This window comes from Pelophylax lessonae (assembly GCF_965119305.1).
Source record: "Pelophylax lessonae genome assembly, chromosome: 3".
In the NCBI taxonomy this organism is placed as follows: domain Eukaryota; kingdom Metazoa; phylum Chordata; class Amphibia; order Anura; family Ranidae; genus Pelophylax; species Pelophylax lessonae.
In genome coordinates, this window is record NC_138770.1 from 429,891,269 (window position 1) to 429,918,547 (window position 27,279).

The 27,279-nt window shown below is 44.8% G+C and overlaps 1 protein-coding gene across 3 annotated transcripts in view; it reads left to right on the forward strand.

The window, feature by feature from the left end:
- ENPP3 (ectonucleotide pyrophosphatase/phosphodiesterase 3) overlaps positions 1 to 27,279 on the forward strand; it is a 153,399-nt gene that overhangs the window by 112,498 nt on the left and 13,622 nt on the right. The gene's annotated exons all lie outside the window — the stretch shown is intronic.

The window sequence follows — 27,279 nt, forward strand, 5'->3', positions numbered from 1 at the left end:
ATAGATAGATAGATAGATAGATAGATAGATAGATAGATAGATAGATAGATAGATAGATAGATAGATAGATAGATAGATAGATAGATAGATAGATAGATAGATAGATAGATAGATAGATAGATATAGATCTAGATCTAGATCTATCTATCTGTATATATATATATAGATATATATATATATATATATACATATAATATATATATAATTATATAGATATATATATCTATATAAATATAGATATATATATTTATTTATACATTTCTTTTAACTTGTGTACTGTCCAAAATATGGCCACCTCGAAAATCACTGATAAATTACCCTTATGTCCCTAGTTATATAATCATTTGGCATGTGGTCACTCAGTAAATGGTAACTGCAACATGATCTAAGATGATGTGTTAGAGATGGTGGGAAAGAGGGATAATAAAAAAAATTGCTTTAGCCTGGAATGGGGCTCTAATTTGGTGCATGGTGCTACTTCCTCATTTCTCATCAAAGCAAAAATGATGTAACAATCCGCTCCTCCTAGGATGTTAACATCATACATCCCAGGAGGCAGTGTTTTGTTTAGGCACCCATGTATTTTTAGGACCTGGTAGACCTGTGGGATCTCGCAGGCCAAAACCTATGGCGGAGATGGCGCATGCGCAGACACACTGCAGGTTTCTGCCAGATCCCAAATATCTAGCAGGAATTTTTATAACCTATCTGTGGATAGTGAACAGGAGTTTCAAGATGGTGATGTTTAAGGAGAGCGGCCCAAAAAGAGCTTCAGTAGCAAACAAGACAATGTCTATTAGACCCCTGATGCCCTCCAACACAGCTAATTAAACACAGATCTTAGCAGCCAGGAAATGACAGCTTTGAATCCAGAAGTGAAATCATTGATGCTTCGGGGTTCATCAGTTACAGAGAAGATCGGGAACAGATATTCCTTAATCTTCTTTGCCGCCAGCTGTAAAAAATTATACCATGCTCATGGCTGCAGCCATTTCCTTTTTTTTTTTTACCATTTGAATCCAGGATGTTCATTCAACAGAAAGCAAGGGTAAACTGCAAGTTTCTGTCTAGGGGACATGGAAAACCTGAATTACTCACCCAATTCACAGTTCTTGCAAGCTTCTCTGTGCTGCTATACTGATCTCTGCAGCTTCTTCTCCCACATGCTTTGGCAGTCTAATGGCCCGTACACACGCACCGATTGTCGGCCGAACGATCGGTTGTCTTTTGTCCAGTGTTGTTTGTTGGTTGAAATGTGCTCTAGACTTGCACTGGACTTTTCTTGGCCGACAGAAACCAACTTCAGAAATAATGTCATGTGATGGTTGACTTTCCGTGTGTTTTTTCTTCTCTGAGCATGCCCAGTCTTGCTCATTTGACTGTTGTCGGCCGAAATCTGTACTGACTGACGAACAATCGGCCGTTGTTCGGTGACAGCCAACAAAAATTTTATAGCATGCACACCAGATTTTGTTCGGCCGAAACGTCGCAGTCGGTTGTCGGAATCATCATACTAACAAGCCGACAATCGGCCGATCGGACGTTGGCCGAATATTTACGGCCGACAATCGGTACGTGTGTACGGAGTTTAAGGTCCTGTGATGTCTTTTTGTTTTATAGTGCTATCCTATAGTGCTCCATTATAGAGATTTCTTCTCACTTGCTGTCCAACTTAGAACAGTTTTAATTAACAGAATTAAAGGAAAAGCTACACTAGGAACACTATTGTAGATAAGGGTTCTAGTTTTGCTATATTTTTAAACAAGAATATTTTCAATTCTGTCTGTTTCTGCTGGAGAAATAGGTTCCTTGAACCAGTGTTCATGAGTTTTGCCGTTACTACAAGAGTCCAGGGTAAAAATAGGTAAAGTGATATTAAATCCAAAACCAAAAATGTAATATATTATTGCAGCTTACCAATACCAATCAATTTATGTGGTGGCTGCATTCATTTTATTTTTTAGGCTTTTTTCCCCCTCTGTTTTCATCTGGTGATCTGGCCAGTAACACACCTTCTATATTAGAGTACCCCCCACTCTGGATGAATGAGCAAAGGGGGCACCCTTAGACAGCAGCATTGTCAGCCTGGGGAGGGGAGTGTTAAATGTACCAGCATATTTAGATACACTAAGAAACTGAAGCCAAATGTCAGTAGCAGCATTTTAGGCTCCTTTCACACAGGTGGTGCGCCCAGCAGACTCAGTTTTGCTCAGCGGGGGATCAATCCGCTGATCGCCGCTGAGCAGGCAGATGACAGCTCTGTCTCCACTCTGTGCAGAGACGGAGCTGTCAGAGCTCTGCTCTCCTCTATGGGAGATCGGATGATAATGGACCGCCTGTCTGTTTTCATCCGATCTTATCTGATCTGATCCTCCAGATGGATGGAAAATAGGGTTTCCATTCCTCTGGATTTCACAGATCGGATAGCAGCGGGATGTCTCCGCTGACATTTGCTGCTCCATAGGGATGCATGGAGCATCCGATCAGGTCCGCCTGAAAAACTGACAGGCGTACTGGATCGGAAAGCTCGTGTGAAAGGGGCCTAAAGCAGTTAAACCAACAGGTTTGTTCTTTTTGTGATAAAGATTTACATAAATAAATAAATAGGCCCCTTTCACACGGGTTTTCCAATCAGGTCGGCCTGTTAAATTTTTCAGGTTGAACGGATCGGATGCTCCATTCACCTCCATGGAGCAGCGGATGTCAGCGGTGACCTCTCCGCTGACACCAGCTGCTATCCGATCTGATCCTGTCCGTGAGATCTAAACGGATGGAAACCCTATTTTTCATCCGTCTGGAGGATCGGATTGGATAGGATCAGATGAAAACAGACAGGCGGTTCGTTTCTTATCTGATCTCCCATAGAGGGGAGTGGGATCTGACAGCTCCATCTCTGCAAAGTAAGCGGAGACGGACCTGTCATCCGCCTGCTCAGCGGGGATCGGCAGATCGATCCCGCTGAGCAAAATGGAGTTTGCTGGGCGGAAAGCCCGTGTGTAAGGACACTCAGTGTTCAGTGGGGTGTGGCCCAACCCTCTTTCTGCTACATTCACCGGACAGCTTGTTCTGTTGAAAAACAACAGACGTAGTGACAGGATCACCAGGTAAAATAAAAGAAAGAAAGCTTAACAAGGAAAACAAGTGCAGTCATTACATCTAAGAATTGGTAAGGTACAATATAATAAATGTTTGCTTTTGGATTTAATGTAGTGCAAAAAAAGATTAATGCCGCGCTATGGTATTATATAAATTGTAACCAAAAGTGCTGCTGTGCATAAATCAAAGTGATTTAGTGAATGATAGTGCAAATGAGAACCAGCGCAAAAATGGTGTAACCACCCCAGGGATGGTCAATGGATCAAATAATGTAAGTGATGATTTGAAAATTAAATAAACATAAGTAATCAAAATATCCTCTAGTGATGTGATTCAAACTCCCAATATTAGGAATAATCAATTCCAATATAAAACAATAACTCCCAATAGTAAGAATAATCAATTCCAATATAAAACAATAAAATGACCAATAGTCCAGAATATTAATAATAGTCCCAAAAAAACGTGCAGCAAGTATCCAGTGAAAGTTCTATGAAAAAACAGCCAAAATAAAGTGCTCAAGTGCTGAAAAACAAACACATGCTGCAGTGGTGTGATGCTATAGTGGATGATTCCTCTCCCCAAAAGTGATTCCACTTACCGGACAGCGTGGACCCCCAGACCTTATGGTGTAAGGGTCTCACAGGCAGGGTCCGGTATGTAATCCGGGCAATGATCCTTTAGATCGGGATGCTGGCCAGTGTGGATCCCCTAAGCTCTCTCAGCAGGTATTAGCCATGTAGAAGGGAAGAAAAGGAATTCCAATAGCGTGATACTGCTATAACAGGTTTATTGATAGAGTACCAAAGAATAAAACTCACATTTGTTAAAACAAACCAGGCGATACAGGATGATATTGGTAGATCCTAATAGGATGACGGTGCGCAGCGGGGCTTGGCTCCGGCATGCGTTCCACTGCTACCGGAAGTGACGTTGCAGAGCGTGCAGCCGGAAAAAAAATTTGGATTTAATGCCACTTTATAAAGGTCAGAGGAGAATTCAGTGAAAACATAAGACACATCAAAGAACAAAAATAAATTGTAAAACAAATTGCAAACATGAATGGTCACACAAATGAGTTCACACAAATGAAAACCAACAAAACGTCAAAGTTTACGACTCTAAGACAGAACAAAAAACAAGTAGTTGAGTACTGCAACAACATAAAACCTACACAAAGCCAGCAACAGGACAAGAATGCACAGATGACAAAAATAGCCAAGGACAGAAAAAAATCTGTTGACAGAGCCCAGCAATACTTTAACTCCCGCTAAAGGGACTTTTCTGATAATCAAAACAGACATACCAAATAGCTTGACTGCCAAGCTGGACACGTTTTGTGGCCGATGTGTAGGAACAGGGGTGAATGAAAAACACAGATGTTAAATTAACCGAATGTTGCTTTATATTTTAGAACCCACACTCTGGTTATGAATAATACCGTTCTTCAATCAGTTTTTTGTAGGAAGACAGCCATCTGTGAATGAAAATAAGCGTATGACTCAGCAGGCAGTTTGTAATCTACACACTCTAGATCCAACACAAAGGTGGCAAACAAGTTAAATATGTTACTGCAAAAATCATTCAGCGTTGCATTATAGTCAGCAGTGTACTGTGATCTCCAAATTAGGTCCAATAAAAATGGATATTGTAGAAAAAAGAGAGGAAAAATTATACATGTAGTGTCACTTAATAATGATTCTCAGCTTCCTAGTATTTATTTCTTCACACACACCGCACCATCAGCAGTTCACCTCACTTTTTGACCTATGATCAATAGGTCATATTTAGGGTTGAGCGGACACCTAGATGTCCGTGTTCGACGGGTTCGGCCGAACTTTAAAAAAAAGTCCGGGTCCGTGTCCCGGACTTTTACCGAACTTTTCCCGGACACCGAACCCCATTGAAGTCAATGGGGACCCGAACTTTAAGGCACTAAAATGGCTCTAAAACACCAAAGGAAAGGGCTAGAGTGCTGCAAATGGCAGCAAAACGTAATTAAGAGCATGGCAAGTGCTCTGCAAACAAATGTGGATAGGGAAATAACTTAAAACAACAAAAAAAACTGAAAAATAAAACAATGTTCTTCTTCATCTCTGAAGGACGAGGCCCATATGGAGTAGGAGGGAGGTTGAGGTGGTGGTGGATGTGGCGGTGACATAGGCATGCGCACAGGGTGTGCCGGGTGTGCCTGGGCACACCCTAATCACCTAGGGCACATAGCATTGCCAGTGAGGAGATGGGAAAGATCTCCCTCGGACCTGCTCTGCTCTATTTCTCTTTGCCTACAGGTACATGGCCCCCGATACATTACTCTCCCTGCTGGCAAACACATGCATGTGTATTTCAACTTTGGGGTGCACACCTTAATGCAATAGGCTGCGCACACCTATGGGCGGTGTAGGTGGAAGCGGCGGTGGAGGAGGACCAGGGCCGGATTAAGAGCATCATGGGCTTGGTGCTGAGGATTTTGAAGGGCCTTAAGGGCCGTGCCTTGCCATGCACCCAGAGGAGGAAGGGTGCAGCCATGCATGCCTAATTCAACATGGGATGCTGTCTCTGAAGCCCATAAACACATCCATGCATCGGCAACTGTCCCTCCTTGTCCGGCCTTCGCGCTGTGTGGGGAGGTTCTGAGGGTGCTGCCTGGGGAAGCGAGCATAGAAGCCAGACTTCTGTGTTTACAAGTGACAGAAGAGCGGTAACAGTGAATATGGCCAGCCCGGGGCCTATATAAAAGGTAGGGGCCTGGAGCTGCAGCTCCAATAGCCCCTACGTTAATCTGGCCCTGAGGAGGAGGACGAGGTAGCCAACACTGCTTCTTTTCACAAATTTTAAATGAGGGTACACCCCAAAAGAGTGAGAAAGAGCAAAAATGGAACAATGGGTGGGTAAGGTCGGTATCCATTGCTATTCTGCACAAGGTACGGAAAAGTCCCGTGGGATCCATGCCTGGTTCATTTTAATGAACGTGAGCTTGTCCACATTGTCTCTGGACAGGCGGCTGCGCTTGTCTGTTATAACGCCCCCAGCCGTGCTAAATACCCGTTCAGATAATACACTGGCTGCAGGGCACGCCAGCACCTCCAAGGCGTAAAGGGCAAGCTCAGGCCATGTGCCCAATTTGGAGACCCAGAAGTTGAAGTGGGCAGACCCCTCATTCACTACATGTAGGCGTGTGCACACATACTGCTCCACCATGTTGGTAAAATGCTGCCTCCTGCTAAGACGTTCCATCTGAGCTGCTGGTGCTGCTGTTTGTTGTGGCGTGCTGACAAAGCTTTTCCACATTTCGGCCATGCTAACCCTGCCTTCTGAGGTGCTGGCGGTGCCCTGGTTGCGTTGGCGACCTCCTCCTCCTCCTCCTCTGCCTTGTGCTTCCACTGCGGCCCCTCTGTCACATGGGAATGGCAGCAGCATGGCGTCTACCAGCGTGCGCTTGTACTCGCGCATCTTGCGATCGCGCTCCAGTGAGTGAATTAAGGACGGTACGTTGTCCTTGTAACGGGGATCCAGCAGCGTGGCCACCCAGTAATCAGCACAAGTTAGAATGTGGGCAACTCGGCGGTCGTTGTGGAGACACTGCAGCATGTAATCGCTCATGTGTGCCAGGCTGCCCAGAGGCAACGAAAGGCTGTCCTCTGTGGGAGGTGTATCGTCCGTGTCCTCTGTATCCCCCCAGCCACGCACCAGTGATGGCCATGAGCTGGCCTGGGTGCCACCCTGCTGTGAACATGGTTCCATCTCCTCCTCCAGCTCCTCCTCCTCCTCATCCTCCAGAACTGTGCCCCTGCTGGACAATTGTGTCCCTGGCGTTTGTGTGTGCAGGAACCCACCCTCGGAGCCCCTTGCGAATGACTGCCCTGAAAGCCTTGGAAATGTTACCTCTTCATCCTCCTCCTCCTCCTCATCCTGTGCCACATCCTCTTCCATCATCGCCCAAATTGTTTTTTCAAGGAGGCATAGAAGTGGGATAGTTAAGCTGAGAACGGCGTCATTGCCACTGGCCATGTTGGTGGAGTACTCAAAACAGCGCAACAAGGCACACAGGTCTCGCATGGAGGCCCAGTTATTGGTGGTGAAGTGGTGCTGTTCCGCAGAGCGACTCACGCGTGTGCGCTGCAGCTGAAACTCCACTATGGCCTGCTGCTGCTCGCACAGTCTTTCCAGCATGTGCAAGGTGGAGTTCCACCTTGTGGGCACGTCACATATGAGGCGGTGAGCGGGAAGGCCGAAGTTACGCTGCAGCGCTGCCAGGCGAGCAGCAGCAGGGTGAGAACGCCGAAAGTGCGCACAAACGGCCCGCACTTTCTGCAGCAGCTCTGACATATCGGGGTAGTTTTTAAGGAACCTCTGCACCACCAAATTCAGCACATGCGCCAGGCAAGGGATGTGCGTCAAACCGGCTAGGCCCAGAGCTGCTATGAGATTTCGCCCGTTATCGCACACCACCAGGCCGGGCTTGAGGCTCGCTGGCAGCAACCACTCATTTGTCTGCTGTTCCATGCTCCTCCACAACTCCTGCGCGGTGTGTGGTTTGTCCCCCAAACAGGCAAGTTGTAAAACTGCCTGCTGTCGTATACCCCTGGCCGTGCTGAAGTTGGTGGTGAAGGTGTTACGCTGTCCGTATGAGGAGGCGGTAGAGGATGAGGAAGCGGAGTAGGAGGAGTTAGGAACAGGAGGCAAACTGAAGCGCCCTGCAATCCTCGGTGGTGGAAGGACATGCGCCAAATTGCTATCCGCCTCAGGCCCATCCGCCACTGCATTTACCCAGTGTGCCGTTAGGGAGATATAACGCCCCTGACCGTGCTTACTGGTCCACGTATCGGTAGTTAGGTGGACCTTGGCACAGATGGCGTTGCGCAGTGCACACCTGATTTTTTCCCCCACTTGGTTGTGCAGGGAAGGGATGGCTTTCCTGGAAAAGTAGTGGCGGCTGGGCACGACTTACTGTGGGACAGCCACCGACATAAGGTTTTTAAAACTGTGCGTCTCCACCAGACGGAATGACAGCATTTCAAAGGCCAATAATTTTGAAATGCTGGCATTCAGGGCCAGGGATTGCGGGTGGGTAGGGGGGTACTTCCTCTTCCTCTCAAGTGTTTGGGAGATGGAAAGCTGAACGCTTCCACGGGACATTGTGGAGATGGTTGTTGGTGACCCAGGTGGTGGTGTTGCTGACAGATCGTCTGTTTGCGGGGTGGCAGGTGCCGGTATCACTACAGATGTGGCTGGAGCGGCCGAGACTGCAGCAGAAGAGGAAGCAGGATGAGCCAGAGACGTTTCTTGGTTTTGAAGGTGTGTACTCCACGGCAGCTCGTGCTTTGCACTTAGATGCCTGATCATGCAGGTTGTGCTCAGGTTGCCTCGCTTCAAGCTCTGATTGCACAGGGTGCAAACCACTCGTGTCCTGTCATCAGCACATTTTCTAAAGAACTTCCACGCTAGAGAACTCCTTTGAGCTGACTTTGGTGCGCTCGTTCCCTTGCTGCGTTGGGCAGTAGCGGGCGTAGTGTCTAGGGCACGGCCGCTCCGCTTCTGCACCCTGCTCCCTCTTCTGCTGTGCTGGTGGCTCTGTGCGACCACCGCCTCTTCCTCCAAACTACTCAGGTCACCTGCATGACGTTTATTCCATGTGGGGTCGAGGACCTCATCGTCCTCCACATCATCTTCCACCCAGTCTTCACCCCTGCCCTCCTTGTCGGTCTCCACAATGCTGAACGCCGCAGCAGTTGGCACCTGCGTTTCGTCATCATCGGAGACGTGCTGCGATGATCCTTGCATGTACTCATCTTGAGAAATAAGTGGTTGGGCATCGCTGCACTCAATCTCTTCCACTTCTGGGGCAGGGCTAGGTGGATGGCCCTGGGAAACCCTGCTGACAGAGTCATCAAAAAGAAGAAGAGACTGCTGTATGGCTTGGGGCTCAGACTGCTTGCCTGATTTGCAAGGGGGTGAGGTGAAAGACGGTTGGACATCGGCTGCAGGTGCCAACTGTGACCTTTCTGCAGTAGACTGGGTGGGAGACAATGTGAAGGAACTGGAGGCACTGTCAGCAGCAAACCAATCTACTATCGCCTCCACTTGTTCTGGCCTCATCACTTCTAGGGGCGTATGATGCCCTACCAAATACTGATGCAGGTTCTGTCGCCTACTCACACTTGAGGAAGGTGTTTCACTTGTGTGTGTAGCTGGCACAGATCGACCACGTCCTCTCCTTGCAACAGGAGCTCTACCAGCAGCACCACGACCCAAGCCACGGCCCTTATTTGACGGTCTCCTCATATTTCTGTAATTTAAGATCTTGCCCTAGAAAGGTTTTTATTGAATAGAGGAAGAGGAAATATGATCCAAAAAAGTGTATGTATCTCGCACGTACAAAACCACACTAGGCCCCAATTACTATTGTTTCTACCCCTAAAAGGATGGATGAGGAGTAGGAGGAGTATGGAACAGACAGCACCCTCAAATCTTCAGAAGTATGAGATGAACCTCAAAAACTTGGAAAGGTGGATCTCACACGTACCGACACAGACTATCCCGCAATTCAATTGATCCTCAAAGGTTTTTATTGAATAGCGGAATAGGAAATATGATCAAAAAAAGTGTATGTATCTCGCACGTACACCACCACACTAGGCCCCAATTACTATTGTTTGTACCCCTAAAAGGATGGTTGAGCAGTAGGAGGAGGAGTATGGAACAGGCAGCACCCTCAAATCTTCAGAAGTATGAGATGAACCCCAAAAACTTGGAAAGGTGGATCTCACACGTACCGACACAGACTATCACGCAATTTAATTGATCCCCAAAGGTTTTAATTGAATAGCGGAATAGAAAATATGATCAAAAAGAAAGTGTATGTATCTCACACGTACACCACCACACTAGGCCCCAATTACTATTGTTTGTACCCCTAAAAGGATGGTTGAGCAGTAGGAGGAGGAGTATGGAACAGGCAGCACCCTCAAATCTTCAGAAGTATGAGATGAACCCCAAAAACTTGGAAAGGTGGATCTCACACGTACCGACACAGACTATCACGCAATTTAATTGATCCCCAAAGGTTTTAATTGAATAGCGGAATAGAAAATATGATCAAAAAGAAAGTGTATGTATCTCACACGTACACCACCACACTAGGCCCCAATTACTATTGTTTGTACCCCTAAAAGGATGGTTGAGGAGTAGGAGGAGGAGTATGGAACAGGCAGCACCCTTAAATCTTCAGAAGTATGAGATGAACCCCAAAAACTTGGAAAGGTGGATCTCACACGTACCGACACAGACTATCACGCAATTTAATTGATCCCCAAAGGTTTTAATTGAATAGCGGAATAGAAAATATGATCAAAAAGAAAGTGTATGTATCTCACACGTACACCACCACACTAGGCCCCAATTACTATTGTTTGTACCCCTAAAAGGATGGTTGAGCAGTAGGAGGAGGAGTATGGAACAGGCAGCACCCTCAAATCTTCAGAAGTATGAGATGAACCCCAAAAACTTGGAAAGGTGGATCTCACACGTACCGACACAGACTATCACGCAATTTAATTGATCCCCAAAGGTTTTAATTGAATAGCGGAATAGAAAATATGATCAAAAAGAAAGTGTATGTATCTCACACGTACACCACCACACTAGGCCCCAATTACTATTGTTTGTACCCCTAAAAGGATGGTTGAGCAGTAGGAGGAGGAGTATGGAACAGGCAGCACCCTCAAATCTTCAGAAGTATGAGATGAACCCCAAAAACTTGGAAAGGTGGATCTCACACGTACCGACACAGACTATCATGCAATTTAATTGATCCCCAAAGGTTTTAATTGAATAGCGGAATAGAAAATATGATCAAAAAGAAAGTGTATGTATCTCACACGTACACCACCACACTAGGCCCCAATTACTATTGTTTGTACCCCTAAAAGGATGGTTGAGGAGTAGGAGGAGGAGTATGGAACAGGCAGCACCCTCAAATCTTCAGAAGTATGAGATGAACCCCAAAAACTTGGAAAGGTGGATCTCACACGTACCGACACAGACTATCACGCAATTTAATTGATCCCCAAAGGTTTTAATTGAATAGCGGAATAGAAAATATGATCAAAAAGAAAGTGTATGTATCTCACACGTACACCACCACACTAGGCCCCAATTACTATTGTTTGTACCCCTAAAAGGATGGTTGAGGAGTAGGAGGAGGAGTATGGAACAGGCAGCACCCTCAAATCTTCAGAAGTATGAGATGAACCCCAAAAACTTGGAAAGGTGGATCTCACACGTACCGACACAGACTATCACGCAATTTAATTGATCCCCAAAGGTTTTAATTGAATAGCGGAATAGAAAATATGATCAAAAAGAAAGTGTATGTATCTCACACTTACACCACCACACTAGGCCCCAATTACTATTGTTTGTACCCCTAAAAGGATGGTTGAGCAGTAGGAGGAGGAGTATGGAACAGGCAGCACCCTCAAATCTTCAGAAGTATGAGATGAACCCCAAAAACTTGGAAAGGTGGATCTCACACGTACCGACACAGACTATCACGCAATTTAATTGATCCCCAAAGGTTTTAATTGAATAACGGAATAGAAAATATGATCAAAAAGAAAGTGTATGTATCTCACACGTACACCACCACACTAGGCCCCAATTACTATTGTTTGTACCCCTAAAAGGATGGTTGAGCAGTAGGAGGAGGAGTATGGAACAGGCAGCACCCTCAAATCTTCAGAAGTATGAGATGAACCCCAAAAACTTGGAAAGGTGGATCTCACACGTACCGACACAGACTATCACGCAATTTAATTGATCCCCAAAAGATTTAATTGAATAGCGGAATAGAAAATATGATCAAAAAGAAAGTGTATGTATCTCACACGTACACCACCACACTAGGCCCCAATTACTATTGTTTGTACCCCTAAAAGGATGGTTGAGCAGTAGGAGGAGGAGTATGGAACAGGCAGCACCCTCAAATCTTCAGAAGTATGAGATGAACCCCAAAAACTTGGAAAGGTGGATCTCACACGTACCGACACAGACTATCACGCAATTCAATTGATCCCCAAAGGTTTTAATTGAATAGCGGAATAGAAAATATGATCAAAAAGAAAGTGTATGTATCTCACACGTACACCACCACACTAGGCCCCAATTACTATTGTTTGTACCCCTAAAAGGATGGTTGAGCAGTAGGAGGAGGAGTATGGAACAGGCAGCACCCTCAAATCTTCAGAAGTATGAGATTGTGTTCACTGTACCCCACAAAGATTGTGTTCACTGCACCTCACAAAGATTGTGTTCACTGCACCTCAAAAAGGATTTTGTTCACTGCACCCCACAAAGATTGTGTTCACTGCACCCTAAAAGGATTTTGTTCACTGCACCCCAAAAAGATTGTGTTCACTGTACCCCCCAAAGATTGTGTTCACTGCACCCCACAAAGATTCTGTTCCCTGTACCCCACAAAGATTGTGTTCACTGCACCCCACAAAGGATTTTGTTCACTGCACCCCAAAAAGATTGTGTTCACTGCACCCCAAAAAGGATTTTGTTCACTGCACCCCAAAAAGATTGTGTTCACTGCACCCCCACAAAGATTGTGTTCACTGCACCCCACAAAGGATTTTGTTCACTGCACCCCAAAAAGATTGTGTTCACTGTACCCCCCAAAGATTGTGTTCACTGCACCCTACAAAGGATTTTGTTCACTGCACCCCAAAAAGATTGTGTTCACTGTACCCCCCAAAGATTGTGTTCACTGCACCCCACAAAGATTCTGTTCACTGTACCCCACAAAGATTGTGTTCACTGCACCCCACAAAGGATTTTGTTCACTGCACCCCAAAAAGATTGTGTTCACTGCACCCCAAAAAGGATGTTGTTCACTGCACCCCAAAAAGGATTTTGTTCACTGCACCCCAAAAAGATTGTGTTCACTGCACCCCACAAAGATTGTGTTCACTGCACCCCACAAAGGATTTTGTTCACTGCACCCCAAAAAGATTGTGTTCACTGCACCCCAAAAAGGATTTTGTTCACTGCACCCCAAAAAGGATGTTGTTCACTGCACCCCAAAAAGGATTTTGTTCACTCCACCCCAAAAAGATTGTGTTCACTGCACCCCACAAAGATTGTGTTCACTGCACCCCAAAAAGGATTTTGTTCACTGCACCCCAAAAAGATTGTGTTCACTGCACCCCAAAAAGGATGTTGTTCACTGCACCCCACAAAGATTGTGTTCACTGCACCCCACAAAGGATTTTGTTCACTGCACCCCAAAAAGATTGTGTTCACTGCCCCCCAAAAAGGATGTTGTTCACTGCACCCCAAAAAGGATTTTGTTCACTGCACCCCAAAAAGATTTTGTTCACTGCACCCCAAAAAGGACGTTGTTCACTGCACCCCAAAAAGATTGTGTTCACTGCAGCCCAAAAAGATTGTGTTCACTGCAGCTCACACACAGAAAAATGGATGTGGATCACTGACACCTGCCTATCTCCTATCCCACACCACACAGCAATATCGATTGTAGTTTCTAGAACACAGTTTCCCTAAAATTCAGCAGCAGCAGCCGCTCCCTAACAGGATTGAGAAGAGATCGTAGATCAGGATTGAGTGCAGAGTCACCCCACCCCCCACACAGCATTATCGATTGTACTTTGTAGAAGACACTGACCCTATAATTCAGCAGACTCTATCCCTAAAATGCCTACAACTCGCCCTGCCTAAACACTCCGACCTGTCCCTCAATTCTATCCGGACACAAATGGTTTTTTCCTGCCTGTCTTTCCCTAATCAGCAGCCAGCACGTTGATGTGTGCTCTGTCCCTGATCTAAGCAGCAGAATGAAGACGCTGCGGCTGCCTGGAACTTATAAAGACTTGGTCACATGCTTCAGACGGCCAATCACAGCTACTGAGACATTTGCAGGCATGGCTGGGATGGCTTAAGGCACACCAGTTAAACGATTGTTGATTGGCTGTTGAAAGCCCGCCATGAAAAGAGCGCCAAAGCATGCAAAACCCGGAAATAAAACGACCGAACACGGATTTTTACCCGAACATACAGTAAAGTGTCCGTGTCCGTGTTCGGGTACAAAAAATCCAATTATTCGGTACGAACACGAATAATACAGTCCGTGTAGGCTCAACACTAGTCATATTCGCATGTCGCATGTCCTTTTAACGGAAGTAACCATATGTACTAAATGTTTAACCTCTCCTCTCGATCCAACCAGACTAAATATATGCTCCTCACAATTCCAGAGATAATGTTCAAAAATAAAGCATGTAGATAATCATAGTGCTTTCCATTAAAAAAAATATATATATAATTTATTAAGAACTAAACATAAAAAATGCTCTCACAATGAAAAATGCACAGAAACTGGTGCACCACAGATCACTTACATGAGATATCATTCAGACCACCACAGGGAGTAGGGATGAGCTTCATGTTCGAGTTGAACCTTAGTTCGACTCGAACATTGGCTGTTCGCCTGTTCATCGAATGGCGAACAAATTGGCTTCTTTGCGGGAAATTTGAGCGCTCGCATACATAATGCACTGCGCGCTTGCATTGCATTATGTGATTGGCCAAAGCATGCTCCCTGACCTCCATGCTTTGGCCAATTAAATCATCTCTGCCATGATTGGACAAAGGCAGGCTGCCTTTAGCCAATCATGGCTCTGGGTACACACCCCACACTATAAATAAGGCTGCTCACACAGCAGCAGCGTGTAGAGTGTGGGGGCGAGATAGGAAGTGGTTGAGGCAGGGAGAGGAACGTGATTTGTAGTTTATCAGACAGTCAGTTTATCAGACAGTGCAGTGCAGTGTAGTCAGCAGTGTAGTCAGCAGTGTAGTCTCGTTAAGACATTTCTAGCAGTCAATTAAGCAGGGAGAGGAACGTGATTTTTACACTCTATCAGACAGTGCAGTGTAGTCAACAGTGTAGTCTAGTTTAGACATTGCTAGCAGTCAGTTAGGCAGGGAGAGAGATTTGTGCTTTTTACAATTTAACAGATCAGATAGTGAAGTGTATTCAGCAGTGCAGTATATACCACAAAGTACTATATATATATATATACCGTATTTATCGGCGTATAACACGCACCCCAATATTTGGAGAGAAATTTCAGGAAAAAAGCTTAAATTTAAAATAAACAGCTTTGAACTCAGAACATTTTTTTTTTTTTTTTTAAATCAAATGATATCTCACCAGTGCCCATGAATGCAGCCTCATCAGCAGTGTCCAACAATGCATCCTCATCAGCAGTGTCCATATATGCAGCCTCACCAGCAGTGTCCATAAATGCAGCCCACCAGCAGTGTCCATAAATGCATCCTCATCAGCAGTGTCCATAAATGCAGCCCACCAGCAGTGTCCATAAATGCAGCCTCGCAAGCGCAATGTCCAAATATGCAGCCTCGGAAGCGCCATTGGAACTGACCAAATTTGTTTTAAAAAAGGCCGGGAAGCAGCGCCGAGAGCAGAAGAGGTGGGCCGGGCCGAGGATCAGGAAGGATGAGCTGTCATAAGAGCAGAAGGGGGCGGGCCGGGCCGAGGAGAAGGAAGAACTAGCGAGCGCAGTCATCGGAAGTCCCGCCTCCTCTGCCGAAATGTGTGACATCTGTCATAGGCGGGACTTCCGATGACTGCACTCGCTCGTTCTCCCTTCTCCTCGGCCCGGCCCGCCCCCTTCTGCTCTTATGACAGCTCGTCCTTCCTTCTCCTCTGCCCGGCTCTCCCCTTCTGCTCTCGGCAATGCTTCCTGGCCGTTTTTTTTTTTTTAATATCGGCGTATAATACGCACTGTGAGAGAAAAAGGAAGCAAAAGTTAGTCAACTGCATACACATAGGAAAATGCAAGCCTAACTATCTTGACAGTTACCTAGCACCTACCTGTAGGGTGCTAAATTATATATTATATATATTGTGGGAGATTAGCTCGGTGGCGGGTATGGATGACCCCTTTGGGGGGTGCGTTTACACAGGGAGATAGCCGAGCAGTGGTTGCGAACAACAGTTTGGTTTATTCTTGCAGTTTACTTCACTCAAGTGCAAGCCTCAAAAACATCAAAATAAAAATAAAAACACAAAATAAATCCTTGCCACTGTGGGCGGCTACCTTCTCACATACAGGAACCTACCTACGGAAGTCTGTCTCCAACCTACTGTTGGGCAAACTTTGCTGATCCTACAGCAGACACTCAATAGTCCATGTTTTTTCTTCACACAACAAATGTCCATTGAACATGTCCCTTTTCCTCTTCACATAGAGAACGTCCCATGTCTCTTCACACAGCACATGTTCATTGGACTTTCCTTTCACATAGAAAACATCCATTGGTTTTTCTTTTCACACTCTTCACATTGAACATGTTCCTTTGCTTGTCTCTTCACATAGCAAACAGTTCATTTATTTCTTCCACATAGAAATAGTTCATTTTCTCACCTTGAGAAGTCTTCACACTTTTTAACCCTCCTCAGCGCACATCGCTTCAGGAGGTCTTCCCCTCACAGCTTCAGGGGGCACCCATCTGATTGTCCTCCGCTACCCACACGGCGTCGGGAGGCAGCAATCCTTCTCCCATGCTCACACAGCGTCGGGAGGCACACATCTGACTGTCCTCCACTCCCCAGCCCTCACGGCGTCAGGAGGCAGCAATCCATAGACTTCCTTTGGACAAATTATAGAGGCCTTAACTTCCTCATTCCGAACAGCTGAATGGTTTTCAACTTCTTTACACCTTCCTGCTGCCTTTGCAGCCGACATCCTATAGTAATTGGTGAATTGTCTAACCCAAGCAGAAGTGTATCTCCTGTCTGTGACAACATCCACAGATTTACCTGACTTCCTGTCACAATATATATATATATATATATATATATATATATATAGGCCACTTGAGTACATATCAGGCCATTCAGTATCTATCGGTCAGTGCAGTACATATCAGCAGTGCAATATATATATATATATATATATATATATTTTATATTTATCAACCAGTAATAAAAACCCCCAAAATCCACATCATGCCCGAAAGGCTGAAAAGGAGAGGCAGATGCTCACAGGCCATGAAAAAAGGGAAAGCAGCCTCTGTGTCCACAGTGAAAGGTGGTGGTCACAGACATGGTGCATCCTCTGCAGACAAGGCACGCCTATCCTTTTATTCTGGCGCTGGCCGTGTTATTCAGCCACAACATGCAGAAGGGTTGGTGGAGTGGATAACTAAGCCGTCCTCATTCTCCTTGTCCTCTGTCACCCAGGCTCAGACTAGTTTGCCTTCCATCACAGCTGCCAAAGTGGCCCGTTCCACAGGCTCCTTCTCCACAGCTACTCCTTCTGTCGCCCCACCATCATGCATGGAGGAGTCATCTGAATTATTCAATCATAGTGTCAGTGACATGCTGCTGGAGGATGTGCAGCAATTTGAATGCTCTGATGTTGGTTCCCAGGTTGATGACGGGAATGACGTGAGCCTAGAGAGAGGGGGGTGACAATGACGGACAAGAAACTAGCAGTCATGTTCCCACAGCTGCAGTATACTGCCAAGTTTGAGATGATGAGGTCACGGACTGTACTTGGGTTCCTGAGAGAATATAGAGGAGGAAAGTGAAGAGGAGGAGGAGGAGTTAGCACGACTCCAATGAGGCAGGATGTGCTCCAGGGGCCGCCATAGGAGTACCCAACCTATTGCATCACACCACAGAGCTCCACAGGTGCAAGGTGCTGCAAATTCCTCCTGGACTTCCAAAAGTTCATTAGTGCGGGCTTTTTTTCAACACATGTGCAGTAGATTGCAGCGTTGCTGTTTGCAATATCAGTCTGAAGCTAATCAAGCGTGGCCAGAACACCAACCACTTGGACACCACAGACATATGACGACCTGTCATGCAGTCCGTTGGCAACAGCACCTGAAAGAGCTACAAGATAAAAACAAGCATACTTCACCTTGCTCCTTCATCTGGGATCTCTAACCCTATTATACCTCATGTCTTCTCAAAAACATGCATTGAGAGGGATGATGGTATAGAAATGAGTGCCACAGGTACTTGCATCCAATCTACTAGCAGTACACCACCTCTTGATTTCACCAGCAGGCAAATTTCACTACCCCAGTTGCTGAACCGTAGAAAAAAATACTGTCCCAGCCATCCACATGCTCAGCATCTTAATGTTAGCTTGGCCAAATTGCTAGCACTACAATTGCTGCCTTTTCATCTGGTAGACTCTGCTCCCTTTCATGAATTTGTGGAATGTGCTGTACCACAGTGGCAGGTTCCAAAAAGACATTTATTTTCACGTAAGGCCATTCTAGCTCTCTACCATCATGTGGAAGGTAGTTTTTTGGCCTCGTTGGACAGAGCAGTCAGCAGGCATGGCATGGACAGGGACGTTACATTTCCTTCATGGCGCACTGGGTAACTCTGCTGGCAGCTGGAAAGGATGCAGGACAGGGTTCAGTGCTGGAGCTTGTTTTGCCACCACGACTCCAAAAAGCTGGTGCTGGTTCTGCAATATCTGGCTACTCCACCTCCTCCTCTTCTTCTTCCTCTATGTCCTCTTCTACTGAATCATCCTCTGAAGCAGCAGTGCTCCCTAAGCGTTAAAGGGGCTACGCAAGCAGTCAGGCTAAAAGATGCCATGCAGTGCTTCAGTTGGCCTGTCTAGGGGATAGGAGTCACACCGGGGCAGAGATTCTCTCAGCTCTGCAGGGGCAGGCTCAGAGATGGTTGATGCCACGACAGCTTGAGACAGGAATGGCTGTATGCGACAATGGCACCAACCTTCTCTCCGCCCTCTGACAGAGACACTTGACACATGTTCCATGCTTGGCACATGTCCTGAATTTGGTGGTGCAGCGCTTCTTGAAAAGATACCTGGGCTTCCAAGATCTCCTGAGGCAGGTCAGAAAAGTCTGTGGCCATTTCCGGCATTCATACAGTACAATGCCATTGCTCGGCTATCTGACATTTAACGGGAATTTAACCTGCCCACCAACCACCTCATTTGTGACATGCCTACCAGGTAGAACTCAACATTGGCAATGCTGCAGCAGCTGCACATGCAGCAGAGAGCCATCAATGACTACCTGTGTGAGGATGGCACAAGGACAGGCTCAGGGAGCTTGGCTTATTTTCCTCATGCCAGTGCTTAATGATAAAGGATGCATGCATCATCCTGTCAACATCTGAGGAGGCCACAGGGATGGTGAGCCGGGATGATGCATGCATCAGTGACACTATCCCCCTAGTCTGCCTGCTGGAGCACATGCTTAGTGGAATCATGGACAGGACACTTGAGGCAGAACAGTGGGAGGAAAAGAAGGACTTCTTTCCTCACAATGCACCCTTTATGCAGATATCATTCCTGCAGAGACACAAAACACACAGGAGGAAGAGGAAGAGGAGGAGAAGGATTGTGGCAGCATGGATGTAGAATATAGCATACAGCAGTCTTCAAGGGATGGTTTTCATACCCCAGAAGTTGTAGGTGGTTGGGGAGAGGTTGCTCCTGACAATATCATCCTTAGTGACCCAGAGGACTCAGAAGCTCATGCCTTATCAAACTTACGTTGCATGGGCTCTCTGATTCTGCAAAGCCTGCAAAAGGACCAGAGGATTTGTGGTATCAAAGAGAGGGATAATTACTGTTTGGCAACCCTTCTTGATCCTTGTTACAAGGGTAAAGTTGCAGAGTTCATCCTGCCTTCGCAGAGGGAGCAGAGGATGAAACATCTTGAGGACCCCTTCAATAAAAATGTGTGTAACACCTTTCCAGACACTGGGAGGTTAACATTCTCTGGACATGTTTTAGAGGCATCGTTCAGCCAAAGAAGGAGTGGTGGAGAAGGCGGCTGGCTGACCGATGCCTTTAAACAGTTGTTTTGTCCTCAGCACCCAGGGCTTTTAGGTTTAAACAACCATCGGCAGCGTCTCCATCCTATGGTGCAGGGTTATCTAGGGGCAAGAGCAGACTTGGAGACCTTTCCACCTGAGCATCCACTGGGTTACTGGGTCTTGAGGATGAACCACTGGCCAGAACTTGCTCAACATGCAATGGAGCTACTGTCCTGCTTCCAGCGTGCTTTCCAAATGGACATTCAGTGCTGCTGTAAGTTTTGTGACGGACAAAAGAGTGTGTCTGTCCACAGACTCTGTTGACCAGTTGACTTTTATGAAAATGAATCAGTCCTGGATCAACAGCAGCTATCAAGCCCCTGATGCTGATGTAACTGATTCATTTTGCTAGGGGTCTGCCATCCCTTGAAGACTGCATATGCTGCCTATCCTATTCCTCAATCTTGATTCTGCTAGCTTCCAACAATGTTTTTGGTTTAGGTCACCACCAACAGCCAAGGCCTAATTTTTCTGCACTTGTATGACAGGTGCATACAATTAAAATTTCGTATGTCATTTTTAACAGCAGGCCCTGTCCCTGTGCCCTACACCCAGCAAGAGTAACTGTGAGGGGTTACGGTGTTCAGGCACCACCAACACCAAAGGCCCAATTTTTCTGCACCTGTATGACAAGTACATGCGATTTCAAATTTGTATGGAATTTTTACAAGCAGGGTCTATTCCTGCACCCAGCAAGAGTAACTGCGAGGGGTTGCGGTGTTCAGGCACCACCAACATCCAAGGCCCAATTTTTCTGCACCTTTATGACAAGTTCATGCAATTTAAATTTTGTATCTAATTTTTAACGGCAGGGCCTGTCCCTATGCCCAGCAAGAGTAACCGAGGGGTTACGGTGTTCAAGCACCACTAACACCAAAAGCCCAATTTTCCTGCATCTGTATGACAAGTACATGCAATTTCCATTCAAATTTTTTACAGCATGGCTCGTTCCTGCGCCTGTGCTTTTTTTTTATTTTTTTTATCTGTATTGTTCGGACCCAACAATACATTACAGCTGGGAGCAAGTTTAAATTAAATTTTTCCTTTAGAAATGTCAGTATTGCTGCAAAAGGCTACATACATTGTACAGATGCGCCACTTTACAGGAACATTAGGGGACCCCCCCCCAGGCACAATATTTGAAGGAATTTTTATAATTTTTAAAGTTTCCCTTTAAGCATAATTAAAATCACTGCTCCTTTAAAAATGATTGTTTTTAAACTTTTTTTTGCATTGGTACATGTTCCCCAGGTCAGTACCCGGGCAATAACTTGCATTTAAGCCTTTAAAATTAGAACTTTTGATTTTTGACGTTCGAGTCCCATAGACTTCAATAGAGTTTGATTGTTCGAACAAACTTTTCCCCTGTTCGCGGTGTTCTGGTGCAAACCGAACAGGGGGGTGTTCGACTAATCCCTAACAGGGAGCCTCATAGATAGAGGCTGCAGCTGGTGGATAATTAGCAATTCACAATAAATATCTATTTAATACTGTCCCCTTGCTGGATTTTGCTCACAATAAACCTTGGCATCCTCTTCCGCCCTGCTATCCAGGGTCACCAGCTCTGCCCCTGACGCATTACGTCACCAGATGTGGCTTCATCAAAAGGATTGGAGTTATGATGATGCTTAGCCGGCATATAGAGATTACATTTTTACATGTTTCCATAGCTACTATTTTTATGGTTTTTTTTTTTTTATGTGACAAGGGTGTGCGCAAGGTATTTCTGTTAACTACTTTAAATATGTTATACCATCGCGCTTGATCCAACTCTCCTGGGTTGAAATCAAGGAGCAGGAGCATAGAGGCAACGGTCTCCTACATTGATAATCGGGATTATTATGCTGCTTGCCCGCGGCTAGCTGGTAAGCGAGCACTACCTCCTATTAACACCATACTGATATTTCAACTGCTCATGCCCGCTTGTGTTGAGAAGTCTTGTTGGTGATTTTCGTTGTACTCCTGTGGATTTTGCAGAATTATCTCTTTAGTTCATATACACATGCAAATACAGGACCTCACTGCTTATTAACCCTTCATGTGGAGGTTTTTTTTCTTAGAACCGCAATTTATTGCATGGGACTTATATTATGCAGCATCCATATGGTTGGACAATTCCACACTAGAGACCACTGTTTGTTTTTTCTTTCTTTTCTTTTCAGTCTTTATTGATAGATCTATTTTACATCACTGATTTATAATCACATTGTTTACAGGATAGTGCATTTCTTTTATAGTTTTGTTTTCTTTTTCCCAATATTCAGGAACTTTAGTGCAGCATCCCCCATATTTTTGACCAGCGCATCTTCATAATATAAATGTAGCAAAACCACGGCAAGTTAATGTTTCCGTTTGTATTATGAATAGAGGATGAAAGAAACTGTAGTAGCAATTGGTAAATACCTAGAACTAAGTAAGAGCTATGTTACTACTGTATGTTACTACACTCCCTCTCCCCCCCCCCCACATTTTGTGCTTATTTTCTGCAATTTTAGTGAAAAGTTTCTAAAACATAGAAGGCTGCCAGACAATTTACGCAAGCAAATGTCTAACCACAGCTCACGAAGAATTGAAATCTAGGATTAACTACCCATTAGGATTTCTTTAGTGCACTAAATCTAAGCCCTGATGAGGCAGGGATTTGTGGTTAACCCCAAAAATGCACTGACCATCAACTTCTGATAGACACTTATTTGGACCAATCCCTACGGTTTGGTGTACTCATCCTTTCGCTCCATACAAGCTAATTCCCCTGGGGACCCCCTTGATGCTCAACCAGACAGTAGAAAGCTGTCACACTATAGCAGGCATTTGATTTACTTGAAACCTTAAAGCGGTTGTAAACCTAAAAAAAAACCCTGCAAGACAAAGGCATAATGAGCTAGTATGCATTGCATACTAGCTCATTATGAATTACTTACCTCAGAACGAAGCCCCGACACGGACCCCCGGACACCGCTGTGGGAGCTGACATGATCCCTCGGAGTCTATTCCGGGTTCGGCGGCTCCGGCGCTGTGATTGGCCGGGGCCGCAAAGACGTCACTCCTGCGCATGCGCGCGGGGGTCATTTTCCGGCAAGCTCCTGGCAAGGAAAGCTGAAGGTCCGCCGGACCTTCAGAGCGCATGCGCCGCTCGCGTGAGTGGCTGCATGCAGTGCAAATATCTCCTAAACCGTGCAGGTTTAGGAGATATTAATTGTACCTACAGGTAAGCCTTATTATAGGCTTACCTGTAGTTAAAAGTGGAAAACAGCGGTATACTACCGCTTTAACTAAGCCATAAATTAAAGCCACCCTACTTCCAGAATCAAATTAATATCACGTTAGTGATATAGTGAAAGGCTTTACAAATATAAATACCTTCATACAAGACTGGCAACATATTTATCTGCATGTTCACTAAACTGTTTAGTACCATGCAGAAGAAAACAAATGCAGCTGAATCTGTGGTTGTGTCAAACAGTATTAAAATGTTCTAAATTTTAATGGATATTTGAAGTGTTCACAGGTTCACTGAGTTAGCATGAACTTCATCTACATTTGTAGAATTAGTCAGATAGCAAGTTCAGCCCCCAGGAAGGATGATAAAACAGATAAAGCAGATGATTCATACAGGGCATCAGCCAGGGTTAGCATCTACTTACAGAATAAGTGAACTCAGTGTCCTAACTTAGCATCACATTGTATTTGGTATTTTAATGGTTTGGTTACAAAGATACACGTTGAGAGAGTAGGGGAGACAGTGGAAATACTTTCCTCCAGGGTGCAGCAGACTGATGAAACAATTCTAGCTAATTGTTCATCTCTGTCATCACATTCCATTACCACATGAAAGGAGCCTTACGTGTTTCTTTTCCCAAGAACAAAAACAGAAAATATTGAATATATTGCAGTAGATGTGGTGGTATCATTGTTTTTTCAGCATCTTTTCCTTTATGTTTACCTGCCTACCTTGTCAGGAAGACTATTTATATCCTTGGACTTACTGTTCTAGGGTGACAACGCTCACTCACTGTACCGTATTTATCCCCGCCATCGAAACTGTGGGCACCCTGCTGTGACAGCTTGTGGCTTCACAGTTGGGTGCCCACTGCGTATTATGAATGGTCCTGCAGTCTTCTGGGACCTGTGGCTTGTCTCAGGTGACTGCGGGGAGAGAGGAGGGGAAGAGAACCTGACGATCCAAGCGGAATTGGGAGCAGGTACATGTCAAAACCAGGTACCCCCCCATCTCCCCCAAAAAAAGTGCCATTTTGGGAAGAGGAGGGTTGGAGGAGGCTTTAACCACTTGCCGACCGCTCACTGAGCTGGTACTGTGGCAAAGCGGCTCGATATCGTCCAGCGACGTAGACCTACGTCGGTGGACTCCTCCCCTTGTGGGCGAGGCTTGCTCCCGCTGTATTCAGTCACAGCGGGAGTCGGGCCAGGGGAGGAGTGGCGGTGATCACCGCCGCTCTTCCCCGATCGTCGGGGATCGAGTGTGGAGACCCGCCCGCTTGTGTAAACAAAGCGGGCGGATCTCCTAAGTGACAGGCAGGGACAGATTGCAGGATTCAGCATAGCTGAACCTGCGATCTGTGCCTGTGTCACACAGTCCCCTCCCCCCACACACATTAGTAAACACCAGGCATACATTAACCCCTTGATCACCAATAAAAGTTAACCCCTTCCCTGCCAGTGTCATTTTTACAGTAACAGTGCATATTTATAGCACTGATTACTGTAGTAATGTCACTGGTACCCCCAAAAGTGTCAAAAATTTCAGTCAAGGGTCTGATCTGTCCACCGCAATGTCGCAGTCCCGCAAAAAAAAAATCGCAGATCGCCGCCATTACTAGTTAAAAAAAAACAATAAAAATATAAAAATGACATAAATTTCCCGTAGTTATTAGCTGCGATAACTTTTGCGCAAACCAATCAAAATTGCTTATTGCGATTTTTTTTACCAAAAATATGTAGCAGAAAACAAATTGGCCTAAAATTTTAAAAAATTTAGATTTTTACATTTTTTTGGGGGAAATTTCATATAAAAAAATGTGAAAAATATTGTTATTTTTTCAAAATTGTGGCTCTTTTTTTGTATATAGCGCAAAAAGTAAAAATCACACAGAAAGCTCTATTTATGGGGAAAAAAGGACATACATTTAATTTGGGTACAGCATCGCATGACCGCGCAATTGTCCGTTAAAGTAACGCAGTGCCGAATCGCAAAATATGGCCTGGTCAGGAATGGGGTAAAAACTTCTGGTCTTAAAGCGGTTAAAAATACGCTGAATACGAGAATTTTTTTGTCAAAGACATGTAGCTAAATACGTTTTGGCCTAAATATATGACAAAAATTGAATATATTGGATATTTTTTAACTGTCAAAGTAGAAAAATATTGTTATTTTTTCAAAATTGTCGTGTTTTTTATTAATATCGCAAAAAATGAAAAGCGCAGAGGTGATCAAATACCACCAAAAGAAAGCTCTGTTTGTGGGAAAAAAAAGGACGTAAATTTAGTTTGGGTACGGCGTTGCATGACCGCGCAATTGTCATTTAAATTCGCACAGTGCCGAATCGCAAAAAGTGGCCTGGACGTAAAGCAGGAAAATCCTCCGGTGGTAAAGTGGTTAAAGAGGAACATCCCCTTTTGGTTGGAGCTCCACTTTAATTTCGACAATGAATGGGAATACATGGTTCAAATGACAGCCAACTCAGCACATGGCTCTCAAAAATTGGTTTCATTTGCTCCCACTAAACCACTTCTGTCAAATTAAGTAATCATTAAGATGGTTAAACTTAAAGTGGCTCTAAAGGCAGGAGGTTTTGTACCTTAAAGTGGCTCTAAAGGCAGGAGGTTTTGTACCTTAATGCATTAGGTACAAAACCTTCTGTATGCAGCTTCCCCCCAGCTCCCCTATACTTACTGGAGTTGATGCAGCGCTGTGCACAAGAGCAGCATCGCTCCTCTCTTTCTCTATCCTCACTAGTTCAGAGGCAGCAGTGGGAACCAATGGCACACAGAGCAGGGCCCGAGAGCGAGAGTGCATGAGTGCCCCCATAGCAAACAGCTTGCTATGGGGGAAATCAGTGGGTGGGCGGGGGCAGTAGCACTGGCAGGAGACCCAAGAGGAGGAGGATCTGGGCTGCACTGTGTAAAACCATTGCAAAGAGCAGGTAAGTTTGACATGTTTGTTATTAAAAAAGAAAATCCCTTTACAACCACTTTAATTGTAGAGTAGGGCTGTCTTTCATTCCAAGTTTTTAGATGCATATTGTCTAGTTTTTCTATGTATGAGAACCCCATACTGCTGTGAATAGCACATACCACATACAGTGTGGATCGAAAGTTTGGGCACCCCAGGTAAAAAGTTTGTATTAATGTGCATAAAGAAGCCAAGGAAAGAGATTTTTCCATCTTTCCTTGGCTTCTTTATGCACATTAATACACACTTCTGTGGATATCATAATTCGACTATTTCACAAGCCCTTGGACTTTAGGGGTCTTTATCATTCTTGGCTGAATGCAGAGTACATACATTAACAGATTAGAAACTGAATATTTCTTCTAAGGATAGACTGTGATACTAATGCAGTCTGGAGAAAAAATAGAGACTAGTTGGAAAAAAAAATCAAACCAGATAGATAGCTACTCTTACATGTTACAGTCAATGAACATAACAGGGAGAAGTGTTACTACAGTGACTGTTAGTCCCTCTCTTTTGTATCAAGCCTAGTAATGCGGTCATAGATGTAGTAATGTACTGTACACAGGAAAGTTAATCTTTCATTTAATGTTGACTGCTACCACAAATGTATAGTCAGTGAACAAAAACAGAGAGCATTCAATTTACAAAGTAAATATTTAGTTGGATTACTGAAAAAGATGACAACATGAACGCTACAATCATTTAATCCACTTATTATTTTTATTTCTTGCACACTATTGGGTACTATCACATAAATACTATCACAAATGTGTATGTATGTAAAAATAAAAAAAATAAAATAGAGTTTAAGAACATTTTTTTTTTTTTTAGGCTGGTAAACCTAAAACATTGTACATTAATGTTATGTGGTGCTTTTTTCAGCCAGCAGGTGGAGCTCAAGTCTCCATATTACATGTGATGCATTGTATCATCTTCAGCTAATCTGAAAGAAGCCGATTATTTTCATAGCTCAATGGATTGATTTACTAAAGGAAAAGAAAGTATTGATTTTGCAAAGTGAATGAAGTGAACGCAGCGTAAGCCAAGTAAACCATCATTCAAGTCA